The sequence below is a fragment of the Cupressus sempervirens genome, chromosome 7, assembly GCF_028749045.1.
Source record: "Cupressus sempervirens isolate cs-2001-9-10 chromosome 7, ASM2874904v1, whole genome shotgun sequence".
Taxonomy (NCBI): domain Eukaryota; kingdom Viridiplantae; phylum Streptophyta; class Pinopsida; order Cupressales; family Cupressaceae; genus Cupressus; species Cupressus sempervirens.
The window spans coordinates 480,557,429-480,575,411 of NC_143124.1; the positions used below are offsets into that span (position 1 = coordinate 480,557,429).

General features: G+C 33.6%; 2 pseudogenes; both read right to left on the minus strand.

The window, feature by feature from the left end:
- Positions 1–5,786: 5,786 nt before the first annotated feature.
- On the minus strand, positions 5,787–13,752 carry LOC149547635 (villin-4 pseudogene; annotated as a pseudogene).
- Positions 13,753–14,553: 801 nt separating this feature from the next.
- Positions 14,554–15,772, minus strand: LOC149547636 (villin-4 pseudogene; annotated as a pseudogene).
- Between the last annotated feature and the right edge of the window lie 2,211 nt (positions 15,773–17,983).

Sequence of the window (17,983 nt, forward strand, 5' to 3'; positions counted from 1 at the left end):
GAATTACCCGCTTAAAGCAATTTTAGTTTACCAAATCCTTGATTTCTCCAAATGACCATTTCAAATAAATTCAAGGCTTATTGGCATGAAAAACAACACTTAATTGAAAATAAAAATCATATGATGTTTAATTTATGTTAAAATAATTAGTTTAGATGAAAATGTGGTATGTATGACCCATAATTCTTTTTGGGTAGAAATATGTTATATAATAATCTTGATGATAAATGTATTTGCAATAAATGAAAGAATTTAATTTTCTAATTAAAAATTATTAAATTTCAAAAAGATATCAATATTTCTTTAATAAAATAAACATTACAATCTACTCTATAATTTAAATATATTGTTAATTATATATATATATTGATTAAAATTTAAAATTTAATTTTTTAATTATTATATATTGTTTATTTGATTTTTTAATGTTTTTCATATGTGTTGGATTGTTAATATCTGAAAGGGAAAAATATTATATGAAATTAAATCTAAAATATTTGTGTAAACCTAGATTTATTTCAGTGTATCAATTGCAATCTACATATATATCGAATTTCACAAGTATTTCTTTCTATTTTAAAAATAAGTATAGATCCAATTACACTTTAGAAATTATAGACAAGAATTCATATGAACACAATGACTTATTCTACAATCTTTAGAAATCCAAATAGTAAGAAAGGAAGATTTTTATAAGACAATCTCTAAAAATAAAGGATAGGTTACCTATATATACAAGGCTAACCTTATGACTATTTGGATTATGGGGATGTGAAGAGGAGTAGATGTGGAGTGAATGTCCTGGTAGAAATTATCTTGGTAAAACCAAACATTTGTTAGTTATGTTAAGTTTATAACCCGATAATCTATAGGCCTGAATGTGTAGACTGCACTTGATCTTCTTACCTTAAATATCATAAGTATGGCATTAGATTATATACTCCTCTTATGAGCCAATGAATTCTTAAAGAGTTTTTTGATAATCATTAACTAATCTAATACATTGTGTTAGTTAGTAATTGTTATGATTACGATTTATCTTGTAGATTGCCGACTTCTAGATAGGTTATAGATGCTAACTTAGGAAGGGACATATCACTTTGAGGGACATGCCCTGATGCATAATTACATTTTAATATGTTCCTTCAAGTAACAATATCCAACGAATATATATTGTAGAGATACTTCCTTTTTAGATCAGAATAAAGGTTGATCATTCCTCCTTACATCAGAGTTTGAAAAGTTCATTATTCACCACATAAGGATTGTTTATAAGTCTGATTAAAAGGACAGAATTAGTAGAATCTTTACATGGTATCAGAGCTCTAGTAGTCAAACCTAGGCTCTATTAAATTCAGTAATCAGACTTCATATATATCTTGCAACTATCTCTATTTTCAAATGGCATACACAATAATACCCGAGGACAAGTTTGATGGGAAAAAACACTTTGATGCCTAGAAATTCAGAATCATGATGATTCTTGAAGAGAATTATGTAAATAAATTTTTTGATAGAGCATCCAAACAACCTCCAATTGAACCTCATAAATCTATTTGGAGTAGAGGAAATAGAAAAGCCATTCAAATGATATTAGATGGAGTAAAAAATGATATTGTACCCATGCTTACAAAACATCAAAATGCATTTGATATGATGAAAGCATTACGAAATGCATATGAGGTCAACAATGCAACTAGGGTTCTCGTGCTAAAAAGGAAACTAAATCACATTTAGATAAAGAAAGGAGAATCAATGAATTCTTACTTCCTAAGGGTTGTTGGCATTAGAGATGAATTGTCAAGTATAGGAACCATTATTAGTGACACGGAATTAACACTAATGGCTATAGATGGATTACCATATTCATGGGAGACGTTTGAAAAAGGAATAAGTGCCAGAGATAATATTTTGGACTTCAATAGACTTAAGAATGATTGTCTTCAAGAAGAATCTAGAAAACTAAAGAAATGAGGGAAATTTAAAATAGAAGATGAAGAAATTCATTTTTTTAATACAAACTCCTATAAGGGAAAGAAGAAGCATTTCAAGAAGAAAAAGGGAAATCAAAATAATGGATAACCCAAGAAAGATTTATCCAAAATAAAGTGTTTCAAATGTGAGAAGTTTGGACACTACAAATCTAATTGTCTTGAGAATTCTAAACAACAAGAAAACCGTACAAATGTTACTAGAGAAGAAGATACTTATGATCTTGAGAATTGTGTATTATACTCATCACTATCAAATAAAATTTCAAGTAAAGCATGGGAAATTGATAGTGGATCTTCTAGACACATAATGGGATACAAAGAAGCACTAGACTCTTTATCAGAAAAGGTCAATGGTGAAGTCACCATTGGTGATAATTTAGCACATCTTGTCGAAGGAATTGGAAATTGCACCTTGAAGATAAAATCTGGGAATTCTCTTCTTCTCAAAGATGTACTCTATGTACTAGGAATTAAAAGAAATTTAATCTCAATTACAACACTAGAAGATGATGGGCACAATGTTGCATTCGTGGATGGCAAAAATCCTCAATCAAGAAAGCAAAGTTGATTGGTCAGAGAAAAGGATATTTGTATGAATTGAATACAGAATCTAGTCGACCTATTCAAGCCTTAATTCATGAAGCTACAAACATAAATGAAATATGGCACAAAATATTAGGGAATCTAAATTTCAAAACCTTATCAACTATGGAAAAGATGGTTATTGGGTTACCTAAACTAAATAAAGACCACTCAAGCATATGCAAAGGGTGTGCTCTGGGTAAGAACACCAAAAGTCCATTTCATGATAGTACTAGAAAAATTAACAATGTATTAGAATTAATTCATTCAGATTTATGTGGACCTATGTCTACTCCTTCTCTTGGAGGATTTTGGTATTATATTTTGTTCATAGATGACTTCTCTAGGAAAACATGGATTTACTTCTTAAAATGCAAAGAATCAGAAGAAATCCTAAAGAGATTTAAAAAATTCAAAATATTAACTAAAAAATTTTCAAGGCATAAAATTAAAACCCTTAGAAGTGATAGCATATGGGAATATACCTCAAAGTTATTTAAAAAGGTTTTGTAAAGAATCAAGGATTAAGAGGGACTACATCGTTCATTATGTTGGTGTTTTGTAATGTTTTGGGTTTCAAATTACCCTGATGAGAACAAGACATATCTAGGGGCAGCTAACTCCCATTTTCAACATATCATTTCAAACACTGGGCCAACTATAAGGCTAGACCCTTCTTCTACTTCAGGCTCTACAAAACCTAGGCGGGTGGACCTTAGATTCAATTATATGGTACCAGTGCAAAAACATATTCCTAAATCTATAATCAACATATTTAACCCTTAATTCTCCTATTAACTCATGTACTAAGATAGATCTGCAGTAGCTAAATGCAAGATAATGTTATTCATAAGCTAAGTGAGGGTTAGACTTTATAGCTCTTCAACATGAAAGTGGGAAAAGCATTTGATTAATAATGTTGAATTCAACAAAACCCCAAATATGTAGTAGTAAGCACAAATGATCATGTAGCTGACTAGTGCCTTATCCATTGGGCAATTCCATGAATCAAACACATACATATGGATACCTAATACCTATTCATATATTCGAATATCTGATCTATCCATTCACCTTGTAAATAGACATCTATGTTCATAAAGATCTCACTACTTACTGAATATCCTCCTGATGAAACCTACAAACCTATCAAGATAAATAAGCATTTACTTGGCTCTTTATTCCAATAGCAAACTTATCCAGACATACAACCTTAAGGGATTGCAAATGAAACTAAAGAGATTTCTGCTCAACTATATTCATTTCCTTGAAATTATACATTCATATCGATGAAATCAAAAACTAGAAACACCTAATAGATCTAAACTTGTTGTATTATCTTTCCTATTGTTGTTCATACAAGAGAAATTGCTGAAGAAATGTGATGTCACAGTGATGGGAACACATCAAAACTGGAACCAAAACATGGTATCACAACAGTGAGTAAGTTTTGTCCAAAAATTGGAACCCCCCCTTACAATGGATCAGAGAAAGAAACACATAGGAAAGAAGTGAGTTCTCAAATCTAATACGAGAATGAAATGTGTCCACTTGAAATTCCATCCCTTACAATGAAAAGAATCTCTCTAATCTCTCTCCCCTTTGATCTGATTTTGTTTTTATTAATCTTCTATAACTGACTTGAAACATCTCCTATTCAATGATGAAAACCATTCTGTTTGCCCAAAATCTGAAAACCTCACGAAATGTTGGTAAAAATTTGGGTTTAAACTAAATAAAAGTGATCAAAATCAACCCCAACTGCATATTTACCATGTTTTACCAATCCTATAACTATATTTTCAATTTTAGCTCATTTCATTGAGAAGGAACCAAATTTTACATTTTTACCTCTAACTCGAACCAGTGAGCACTTGTGTAAAAACTAACCTCATAATCAAAAAGTTTGTCTTCTCCAGATTCTGGCAATATATAATATCACTATATTTAATGTCACTATATTTGCCTCTCGAAAACCCCCTAAAAGTCGGTTTGAAAAAATATCCTCTACTATATGGCTCAGGTCTGCACTTCTAAATTTTTTCAAAAATTTACAAACTCTAAAGTTTGGAATTAAAAAAATGTGCCTCTTTTAGATTTAAAAACCTATACATGGCCATTTTTTTGGAATTTTTTTTTAAATGACATTTAAAATTATTTTCCTTTTTGCCTCACCCTTCAATTTTGAGGTCAAACTTAGTTTGACCAGCTACCACATGTCACTTCATGATTGGTTGACCTCTGCCACCTAGTGCTATGTCATCACAAAGTGTGGCCCACTACCATGTGGTAGCTTGGCACTTGCTCGCATTTCTTAACCTCCATGCAACTCCATCTTGTGGGCAAGCACCAGCCGTTAGATCTTGCCATGTGGAAAAATCTAATAGCTCCATCTCAAGCTCCTATAGATCTACATGCTGCCACTTGTCACTCCACAACTTTCCTAATAGATGCCATGGGGCAAAATCTAACAAGTCCATCTCAGGCTCCTGCAGATCTCCACATTGCCACTTGTCACTCCACCACTTGCCCAACAGATGCCATGTGGCACCATATTATTGGCTTAATTTTTTACTATGTTCACTTGCTGACAGGGGTTGCCAGGTCACCATGTGCCTTGGGCCCATTGCCATGTGGAACCCAGGCACATTCTTGCATTTCTTAACCTTCAAGCAACTTCTTGAAGCAAGAATGCGTTGACTGCTAGATCTTCCACATGGTAGAATCTTGTGCCTTCATATTTTGCCTTGCCACATCATCATGTGCATACTTTGGTTCAAAATTATTCATTGTTGCCTCCAGCTGGCTGACCATGGGCCCCTCCTCTTCCTTTTCTACCTTTCAAAAGATTGTGCCTTGAAGACAATAAGCTTATTGCATGTTATTATATTTAAATACGTGAAAAGTTCCCTACGGTACCAATGTGGGATTATAGTAATTTCACTATTTTATGCGCCTTTCCTCTATCTTATATGCTGATTTCTCTTCTTTTTATGTCAGGCTCCTTTGCTTCTCAATGAGCTACAACCTTCTTTCACTATGCTACCTCTAACATTGCTTTCTCATTATGTCACCTTGGAACCCTTTTCTTGCTACTGTCACCTTCCACGTTTGCTGCCTTGCGTGGTACTCTGCCTCTGCTATTGAAGAAGTTCTTACAAACTTTAAACTTTGTAATATTGCCCATCTTCTAACTCTATGGCTTTCATCCTAGATTTCTTCATGTTTTATTTTCTTTATATCTATAATTTTCCTACCCTTGACATCTTCGTCCTCATCTCTATGCCTATCACCTCTATTTCTCTTTCCAACATCTTCATCATCTCTGTGCCTATTGTGATCTTTGGTCCTTTCCCATTCTCTATCATCATATTTATATTTATCCGTACTTCGTTCCTTGAAAGGCTCCAATTTAGATGTTAGAGCTGCTATAGCCTATGATCTTGGCATAGTAGCTATCTTGCTTAGTGAATTTGGTGTCGCTGACTTAGGATAAAGTTTCCTCACCATAGGAGGAGGTGTAGAATGATTTCTTGGATTCTCAAAGGCTAAAGCCATAGCATTGAAAGCTAGAGATCTTCCCCTCACACAAACATAGTCAGGGCTAAAAGACATGCTTCTAGAACATTGTGATGTCTTATCGGGCATGCTCATACATCCTCCATAGGAAGCTGGACTACGTCTCTTAGCTTTATCTACAATTGGGGATATTCTAGTTCTGATAATGGAAAGCTTCATTTGGAATAAATTTCCATGCATAGCTATCTTTAATGAGTCTCATGTGAAAAAATGTGTGAAAAATAATGGTTCACTCCCCTCCATGATAATTTTCTTTTGTGTTTCTGGAGATAATCTTTCGAGTAGTACATCTTTTTCAAGATATTTCTAGCCAATATTTAGAGCCTGTTGTTTAAGCTTTGAGTAAACCTATTGCCCCACCCAAATGTAGATCTATGAATGGTAATCCAAAATCATCATATCTTGTGTCATTAGATCATCTTGAACAAAGTTGAATATCTCTGTTACCTCCAAATTTCCTTTAGACACACTGCACAAAAACAAGTGAGGATCTTTGCTCATATCCTTAACCACTTTTTGACTTGAGTATTCCTTTTTACCTCCAAACACATTCCAAAATGCCTCAGATTCAATTCCTTCCTTTTGTGGCTTGGACTATATGTCAATCTTTATCAAGTCCAATATTCTCTCAACAAGTTCATGATCCTGTGTTGTGCCAAGACTACTCAACCATGTAAAGACAATCATCCCCACTTGCAAGATATAACAATATGATGAATTCAAGGATGTTGCTATCGGTTTAACTTGAAGTGCTTGCATATTATCTGGACCAGTTCCTTGCACCCTAAAAAGTGCAAGTCCATCTTCTTTGTAGGTACAATCATCAATCCCTTTCTCCTTAATGTATGCCTTGTACCCACTGCTAAGTCCACCCTTGTAAACAATGAAGCTTTGTAAGATTTCAAAGAAATAAGGAGGATAATTTCCCTCAAAGATGTGTGCCTGAACTGGCTGCCCTTTGAATTAATCCACCATTTTTCTCACCAACAATTGAGACATGGCTCTATCTTCTTTTAATCAAATCTGCAAATTGTGAATTTGTGTCTAGAGCCAGCCAGTTGGCCTTAAAAACTAATTCAATAAAACAACCAAGCCACAAAAATTGACATGAGTGTTCAATCCTACCCGCTCTACCATACTGAAAATTCTCAGCCCATGAAAAATTCCCAACCAAAAGATTTTAATTGCCGAACATCCATACTTCAATTATCCTGCAGGCAAACAATGTTAAAAAGCATAAACTGGGCTCGGGTTCGACATTATAAACTGGGTTGTTTATCACTTGGGGTTTTGAAAATTGGGTATAAGTTCTTTTCCATTCAAAGGATAAGAATCCATAATTAGGGCTTATGAAAAATAATAGGACACATTTGGCAAATGGTTAAAGTAGGCTACTTAGAATTTGCAGATTGAGACATTGATAGAAAAGCATTTTTTGCAAATGGAATTGACTTAGGAAAGTGTGTAAATGGATTCTTTAAGACTTGAAAATTAGAAAAATTGAAGTATTTTTAGAGTAAAATGTAGTGGTACAATCCATTTGATCTCACCTATCATATATTTCAAGAAATGACATCATGAATAGGGGTATCGATAAATTTGCATTTCTTGACACTAGTTAAAAGTTACAAGTTGCATTTGGAATGACATTTGAAAACTAATCAAACGAATTCTTCTTAAGCTCAAATTTGAAACATAGCAAGCATATAACCTCTAAAATGCAATGCAAAAGGAATTTTAGCATTTTGGTCAATTGGGTCAAAGTTATTATAGGTCAAACACGGCTTCCCAGAATTCTGAACAATTTACATCAACATGACATCAATAAACAACCAACTTTGAGGGATTCAAAACCTAGTCAAATGAATTTGAAATGAAGTGAAATTTTAGATATAGGCTCTTTGTTATGGACACTAAATACTCCTAAAGTAGTGAGTCATGAAACATTATTGGGTGCAAGATATTTAATTGCAAACAAGGCCTCGTATCGTTGTTTGACACTCAAAATGCAGAATTGACAAGTGCTCAAAATGGGACTTCATGAAATGGTTCAGAATGAAAATTTATCTTCATGAAACACATAGACGTACTGAATGCAAGGCGTTAGAAATATTAAACACCTCATGGGCCTCAAATGGATAGTTAGGTATATATGCATTAAAAAGTGCTTATAGGGCTTAATCTTCTCAATGGTACTCAAAATCGGGGCTTCAATTTTGAGTCCCAACAATGGCTCTATCTGGGGATGCATGTCCCTTGCAGGCATGGTAGGGATTCAGATCTCTGGAAGAAGCATACCATTCCCAAAATCTCTCTCGAACAACTTTATTGAAAGCAAAAACAACTTCACCTACTATGTACAAACAATGACCCTAGGCGATCGAGCTTTAACAAAACTTCTTACCTCTCTCATAAATCTGATTTTCATCTACATTCTCATGAGGTAAGCTGGAAATATCATTTCTATCAGTTTCACCATTCATATTAGTATCTTGAAGCAACTCTCTTGGAAAAATTGAATCTACATCCTCACTTTCATAACACATATGAAAACTAGCTTCATTTTCTATAGTTTGTTCATTATGAAAATTATGATCAGCATGTTCAAAAATATCAAACTCAAACTGAAAACTCTCTTCATCAAATGAATCATGCATGCTATCATTCTTGAATATGAAAGCTTCATACTCAACTTGGGGAAAAGGATCACACATACCTTGAAAATATGCATCCTTATGTATAACCGGATAATACTCAAACGGGAAATTAGATTTGTACTCACATATATCATCAATTTCAAAATTTGAAACTAATCTAGAACCCTTCAATGATTCTTCACAATCAACCAATGGATTAGTTGTCACATTAAAGTATTCATCATAAAACTTGCTACAAGGTGCATGTTGATTTTCAACAATTTCGTCAAACACCTTATTATCAATCTCATAAGATGCAACATCATAATCATTTTCACTATCATAATCAGAAGAAGAACAATATGACCTCTTAGAGCAATAAGACAAGGTATCATCATTTAACTCATTCTCAACTAAATCTGAAACTTCCATGTGCTTTTCAAACAATGGATTGATAAATCCATGCAACGGTCCTCTTTGAACATTTTGACAAAAAATGGGCTGATCATCATCAAAATATTCATCATATAAATTGTTATCAAATACCTTGAAGCCATTACCCAATGTACTGTCACAAAAACTTGCAGCATATGATGAAAAATCAGAATTATATGAAGACTTGTTTTCTTCTTCATCTCCCAAACATATAGTATCAATGATTACATCACCTTCATTGCCATGTTTAGGATGACATCTATGTATAGAGCATGACTCATCACTAAGATGATTACCATATGCTGCAACCTCATTGTCTAACATAAAACCTTTTAATAATCATTCACTCAAAACTTCATGTTCAAACCCATTAGCATCAATTTGATCAACCATTTCTTTATCTTCAAGTTTTGAGAAAAAATCACTCTCAAACTCTTCATATCCAAATTAATTTGTATAACATAAAAACTAAGATGTATTATCACTTTCAGACTTAGAACAAGAAATCATACCTTCATCTTCATGAGAAACTACGCTCTCATCATTGCTCTCTTCTTCCCAATTTGCATCAGATTCATGTGAAGATGAACATGTACTACCACTATCCTCTCCTTGACTTGAGCAACAACTCTCATCATTGTCTTCACATGATGCTTCTTCATAATACATCAGATCAATACTTCACCTTCATCACTTGAAAGATCACTTCCAACTTCTTCTTCGTCATATTGAGATGAATATCCTTCAACTTCAAAGATTACAACATTTTCAACAAGAGGCATATTATCAGTAGGAGAAGAAACAATTGAATTTATTTCTTGCATATTTAACTAATCAAGTGAAGTAATTTTTTAATTTGTTGTTGTGATATTATAAACACATACACTATTTTTAGCAAGGAAAGAATAAAATCCTCTTTGCAACAAAGAGTCTTCATCTACACATGTTTTTAATTATGAAATTTCAACAAGATTTTTTACAACAGCAGGGGTACTTATTTGCTGATTTGAAATCAAACACTCTTTATGACATTGATTTGTGCTTTGCACCTCATCTTGCTGGCAAACACTTTTAGAGAAATGATTTCTAGTTATTCCATACTTTATATTGTTTTCAATCTCTATTGTTGTCATGAATGCCTGATATAAAGTCTCAGGTTCTTTATCTCTCAATAGGTAACTCATCTTCTTGTCAAATGCACTGAGATAAACCGCTAGACACACTTGATCATCTGGCTTATAACTTTCAAGAATGTCATTCAAAACTTTTGCAAATCTTATTAAAATCAGGAACTAGCTCACCATTCCTTATTTGGATTTTCAAGAACTCATCAAAATAGTTAGAGAAGCTTATTCTTTCCTTGAACTACTTCATGAAGGCTGAAAGTAATTCTTCCCAAGATGAAATTGAACACGTAGGTAGAAAGGAAAACCAATCCCTAGCATCACCTTCTAGAGTTTGCACAAAAAACTTCATATGAACATCTTCATGAGCAATTTCAAAATCACCAACCAAGTCACTAAACATCTGAACATGATGGCTAGCTGAATTTTCATGGTTCCCACTAAACTTAGGCAAATATTTTTAAAGATTATATGACCTAGGGTTTGGGAAACCATGAATACCATTGAAATTTAATGGCATATATCGCTTGGTAGAAATAGATCTAGAAATTTCACTAACAAGCTGCATACTAAGTGAGAAGAAATTTGCCATTTCTTACAAATTTAAAAGTCATTCACCATAAATAATTTCATAATTCATTACTTGCAGTAGATTTGGAGTTCTTTCTACCAATTCAAAACTTCAAGCATACTTCAAAATGTAAAAACACTTTTGCTGAAACTACTTTCCACAAAGTATGTTGAGATGTATTAAACCATTCTCCTATTTAATGCTGAAAACCATTTGATGGAGAATCTTTTGTAAAGATTACTTTCATGTAAATAAAGTCACATGAAAGTGGAAAATACCTTTCAATAATGATGCCTACAACTACTTCAATGCTGTAAATAACAATAGATTCAGATCTTATTTGGATTTAGTAACATTTGCACTACATCTCATCTAATTCTTTCACCCATTTGTCAAGAACTTGAGATACATTCTTCAAATCAGCATTCCAACTATTGTTTCCATCAAAATACCTTCACATTCATGAAACACTAGTGTAGAGATATAACTTTGAATCACCACTCACTTAGTGAGAAAAGATTTACCAAACTTGTAAAACTTAACAAGCTGGTCCATAATTTACAATAGGTATTTGAAAAATTTATTCAACAACATGGGAATTTCACACTCTTGACAAAGTGAAAGAATGTTGACATTAACTTTAAATTTTAATAGAAACATATAAAAATGCCAAATGACTTTGATACTACAAATTATTCAATTCAATCAAACTATTGCTATCAATGAATAAGGATATTGAGGAATATGAAAATGTAGCAAGGAAATGGACTGAACACATCAACTTACTACTGTATAAAAACTTTCTCCATGTCTTTCCTTCTATTGTGTTGAATCCCTTTAGATTCTCAAGGTTTGTCTATCATGAATCTCAACACAAGTTCCCCAACAGAGTTGCCATTTTGTTGGTGTTTTGAAACATTTTGGGTTTCAAATTACCCTAATGAGAACAAGACATATCTAGGGGTATCTAACTCCCATTTTAAACATATAATTTCAAACACTGGGCCAACTATAAGGCTAGACCCTTCTTCTACTTTAGGCTCTATAAAACCTAGGCAAGTGGACCTCAAATTCAATTATATGGTACTAGTGCAAAAACATATTCCTGAATCTATAATTAGCAGATTTAACCCTTAATTATTCTATTAACTCATGTAATGACATAGATCTATAGTAGCTAAATGAAAGATAATGCTATTCATAAGCTGAGTGAGGGTTATACTTTTAAGCATTTGATTAATAATGTTGAATTCAACAAAACCCCAAATATGCAGCAGTAAGCACAAATGATCTTGTAGTTGATCAATGACTTATCTATTGGGAAATTCCATGAATCAAACACATACATATGGCTACCTGATACCTATTCATATATTCAGATATCTAGTCTATCCATTCACCTTGTAAATAGACATCTATGTTCATAAAGATCTCACTCCTTACTGAATATCCTCCTGATGAAACCTACAACCCTATTAAGATAAATAAGCATTTACTTGGCTCTTTGTTCCAATAGCAAACTTATCTAGACATACAACCTTAAGGGATTGCAAATGAGTTTAAGCTCTTTGTTCTTAAACATAAAAACATTATAGATATCAGAGGAAGGAAATGAGAATCAAAATGAAACTAAAGAGATTTATGCTCAACTGTATTCATTTCCTTGAAATTATACATTCATATGCATGAAATCAAAACATAGAAACACCTAATAGATCTGAACTTGTTGTATTATCTTTCCTATGGTTGTTCATACAAGAGAAATTGCTGAAGAAATGTGGTGTCACAGTGATGGAACACATCAAAATTGGAACCAAAACATGGTATCACAATAGTGAGTAAGTTTTCTCCAAAAACTAGAACCCCCCCTTACAATGGATCAGAGAAAGAAAGATATAGACAAGAAGTGAATTCTCAGATCTGATACAAGAATGACATGTGTCCACTTGAAATTCCATCCCTTGTAGTGAAAAGAATCTCTCTAATCTCTCTCCCCTTTGATCTAATTTTATTTTTATTAATCTTTTGTAACTGACTTGAAACATCTCTTGTTCAATGATGAAAACCATTTTGTTTGCCCAAAATCTGAAAACCTCATGAAATATTGGTAAAAATTTGGGTTTAAACTGAATAAAAGTGATCAAAATTGACCCCAACTACATTTTTACCATGTTTTACCAATCCTGCAACTACATTTTCAATTTTAGCTCATTTCATTAAGAAGGCCCCAAATTTTACATTTTTTCCTATAACTCGAACCAGTGAGCACTGGTGCAAAAACTAGCCTCATAATTAGAAAGTTTGTCTTCTCTCAATTTTGGTGATATATAATATCCCTATATTTGCCTCTCGAAAACCCCTTGAAAGTTGGTTTGAAAAAATACCCCCTACCATATGGCTCAAATTTGCACTTCTAAAATTTTTCAAAAATTAAAAAATTCTAAAGTTTGGACTTTAGAAAATGTGCCTCTTTTAGATTTAAAAACCTGTACATGGGCATTTTTTTGGAAAAAACATTTTTTAAAATGACATTTAAAGTTATTTCCCTTTTTGCCTCACCCTTCAATTTCGAGGTCACACCTAGTTTGACTAACTACCACATGTCACTTCGTGATTGGTTGACCTCTGCCACCTAGTGCCACATCATCATAGAGCGGGGCCAACACTTGGTGCTTGCTTGCATTTCTTAACCTCCTTGCAACTCCATCTTGGGGGCAAGCCCCAACTATTAGATCTTTCCACGTGGCAAAATTTAACGACTCCATCTCAAGCTCCTGCAGATCTCCACACTGCCACTTGTCACTCCATGACTCGCTCGAAAAATGCCACATGGGATCATATTATTGGCCTAATTCTTTGCTACATTCACCTATTGATTGGGGTCACCACGTCACCATGCACCTTAGGCCTATTGCCACATGGCGCCCAAGAACATTCCTACATTTCTTAACCTCTAAGCAACTTCTTGAAGCAGGAATGCACTGACCACTAGATCTTCCACATGGAAAAATTGTGTGCCTTCACATTTTTCCTTGCCACATCATCATGTGTGTACTTTGGTTCCAAAAAAATTATTTTTGCCTCTAGTTGGCTGACCACAGGCCCCTCCTCTTCCTTTTCTACCTTTCAAAAGGTCATGCCTTGAAGACAGTAAGCTTATTCCATGTTCTTATATTTAAATATGTGAAAAGTTCCCTATGGTACCAATGTGGGATTATAGTAATTTCACTATTTTATGCACCTTTCCTCTATCTCATATGTTGATTTCTCTTCTTTTTATGTGAGGCTCCTTTGCTTCTTAATGAGATGTGGCCTTCTTTCACTATGCCGCCTCCAACATTGCTTTCTCATTATGTTGCCTTGGAACCCTTTTCATGCTACTGTCGCCTTCCACGTTTTCTTCCTTGTGTGGCCTCTACTATTGAAGAAGTTCTTACAACATTTAAACTTTGTAATACTACCCATCTTCTAACTCTATGGCTTTCATCCTAGCTTTCTTCATGTTTTCTTTTCTTTATATGTATAATTTTCCTACCCTTGACATCCTCATCCTCACCACTATGCCTATTGCCTCTATTTCTTCTTCCCACATCTTCATCATCTCTATGCTTGTTGTGATCTTTAGTCCTTTCTCATTCTCTATCATCATCTTTATATTTATCCTTATTTTGTTCCTTGAAAGGCTCCAATTTAGATGTTAGGGCTACTATAGCCTGTGATCTTGGCATAGTAGTTATCTTGCTTAGTGAATTTGGTGTCGTTGACTTAGGATAAAGTTTCCTCACCATAGGAGGTGTAGAAAGATTTCTTGGATTCTCAAAGGCTAAAGCAAGAGCATTGAAAGCTAGAGATCTTCCCCTCACACAAACATGGTTAGGGCTAAAAGACATGCTTTTGGAGGGTTGTAATGTCTTATCAGGCATGCTCATACATCCTCCATAGGAAGCTGGAGTATGCCCCTTAGATTTATTTGCAATTGGGGATATTCCAATTTTGATAATGGAAAGCTTCCTTTGGAATGAATTTCCATGCATAGCTATCTTTGATGAGTCCCATTTGAAAAAATGTGTGAAAAATAATGGTTCACTTCCCTCCATGATAATTTTTTTTTGTGTTTTTGGAGATAATTTCGAGTAGTACATCTTTTTCAAGAAATTTCTAGCCAACATTTAGAGCCTACTATTTAAGCTTAGAGTCAACCTGTTGCCCTACTGCAATGTAGATCTCTAAATGGCAATCCAAAATCATCATATCTTGTGTTATTAGATCATCTTGAACAAAGTTGAATATCTCTGTTACCTCCAAATTTCCTTTAGACACACAGCATGAAAACAAGTGAGGATCTTTGCTCATATCCTTAACCACTTTTTGACTTGAGTATTCCTTTTTACCTCCAAGCACATTCCAAAATGCCTCAAATTTAGTTCCTTCTTTTTGTGGCTTGGACTATACATCAACCTTTATCAAGTCTAACATTCTCTCAACAAGTTTATGATCCTGTGTTGTGCTAGGACTGCTCAACCATGTAAAGACAGTCATCCCCACTTGCAAGATATAACAAGATGATGAATTCAAGGATGTTGCTACCATTTTAACTTGAAGTGCTTACATAATATCTGGACCAATTCCTTGCACCCTAAAAAGTGAAAGTCCATCTTCTTTGCAGGTATCATCATCAATCCCTTTCTCCTTAATGTATGTCTTGTACCCACTGCTAAGTCCACCCTTGTAAACATTGAAGCTTTTTAAGATTGCAAAGAATTGAGGAAGCTCCTTTCCCTCAAAGATGTGTGCCTGAACTAGCCACCCTTTGAATGACTCCACCATTTTTCTCACCAATAGTTGAGCCATGGCTCTATCTTCTTTTAGTCAAATCTACAAATTGTGAATTTATGTCTACAGGCCCACCAACTGGCCTTAAAAACTGATTCAATCAAATAACTAGGCCACAAAAATTGGCATGAGTGTTCAATCCTACATGCTCTACCATATTGCAAATTCTCATCCCATGAAGAATTCCTAGCCAAAATATTTTAATTTTCAAACATCCATACTTCAATTATCTTGTAGGCAAACAATGTTAAAAAACATAAAATGGGCTCAGGTTCGGCATTATAAATCGGGTTATTGATCACTTGGGATTTTGAAAACTAGGGTATAAGTTCTTTTCCATTCAAAGGATAAGAATCCATAATTAGGGCTTATGAAAAATAATAGGACGCATTTGGCAAATGGTCAAAGTAGGCTACTCAGAATTTGCAGATTGAAACACTAATAGAAAAACACTTTTTGCAAATGGAATTGACCTAGGAAAGTGTGTAAACGGATTCATTAAGACTTGAAAATTGACACACTTGAAGTATTTTTAGAGTACAATGCAGTGGTACCAATGAATCTACATTTCTTGACACCAGTTAAAAGTTACAAGTTGCATTTGGAATCACATTTGAAAACTAATTAAAACATATTCATCATAAGCTCAAATTTGAAATGTAGCAAGTCTCTAACCTCTAAAATGCAATGCAAAAGGAATTTTAGCATTTTGGTCAACTGAGTTAAAGTTATTATAGGTCAAACAGGGTTTTCTAGAATTCTAAATAATTTACATTAGCATGACATCAATAAACAACCAACTTTGAGGGATTCAAAACCTAGTCAAACAGATTCAAAATGACTCAAAATCTGAGATATAGGCTCTTTGGTATGGACACTAAATAATTCCAAAGTAGAAAGTCATGAAACATTATTGGGTGTGAGATATTTAATTGCAAACAAGGCCTTGTATCATTGTTTGTCACTTAAAAATGCAGAATTGACAAGTGCTCAAAATGGGACTTCACGAAATGGCTCGGAATGATGATTTATCTTCATGAAACACATAGTTGTATTGAATGCAAGGTGTTAGAAACATTAAACACCTCATGGTCCTGAAATGGATAGTCAGATATATATGCATTAAAAAGTGCTTATAGGGCTTAATCTTCTCAATGTTACTCAAAACAGTGGCTTCAATTTTGAGTCCCAATCCTTTTGATGCTATTAAACATATAGTGTGTAAAGAAGCTATGACAAAAGAATACCAATCTATTATGACAAAAGAATACCAATCTATTATGAAGAATGATTTTTTGGAAATTTTTCCAAGACCTAAAGGAAAATATGTTGTTTCTTTCAGATGGGTAATTAAAAATAAAGCATATTGCTAATGGTAGCATTGAGAAGTATAAAGCTAGATTTGTAGCCAGATGATTTTCTTAGAAAGAAGGGATTGATTATGAAGAAAAAATTTCTCCTGTTACTAGATATACCTCTGTAAGAGAAGTCTTAGCAATTATCGAATTGAAGGGATAGAAAGTACATCAGATGGATGTAAAAACAACATTCCTAATTGAAAAGATTACAGAAGAAATATATTTGGAGCAACCTATAGGATTTGAAACTCATGATCCTAATAGTTTTGTTTGTAGGCTCAAGAAAGCTCTCTATGGGCTTAAATAAGTTCCAAAGGCTTTGTGTGAAAGAATTAATAAGTATCTCATTGGCTTAGGATTCTCCAAGAATGAAGTCGATCCAAATTTATATTATAAAAGTGATAAAGATGATGTGGTAATTATGATATTGTATGTTGATGATTTATTAACAATAGGTGATGATCATTTTATAGATCAATGCAAGAAAGATCTAATTAGAGAATTCAAGATGAAAGACTTGGGACTCCTTCATTAGTTTCTAGGGTTGGAAATACGACAAAATTCTAATAGTATCATACTTAATCAAGGGAAGTATACATCAGACATTTTGAAGAGATTCAAAATGTGGAATTGCAAATCTATGTATTCTCCAATGGAAACTAATCTACATAAACTTAAAGAAGCAATTGTAGAATCATCTTTCATAGATTCTACTCTCTACAGAAAAATGATTGGGTCCCTTATGTACTTAGTAAATACAAGACCTAATATTTTCTATGTTGTTAATGCCTTAAGTTAGTTCATGTGTGAACCAAAGGATATTCACCTAGTTGCAGTTAAACACATTATGAGATATTTACAAGGCACTCTT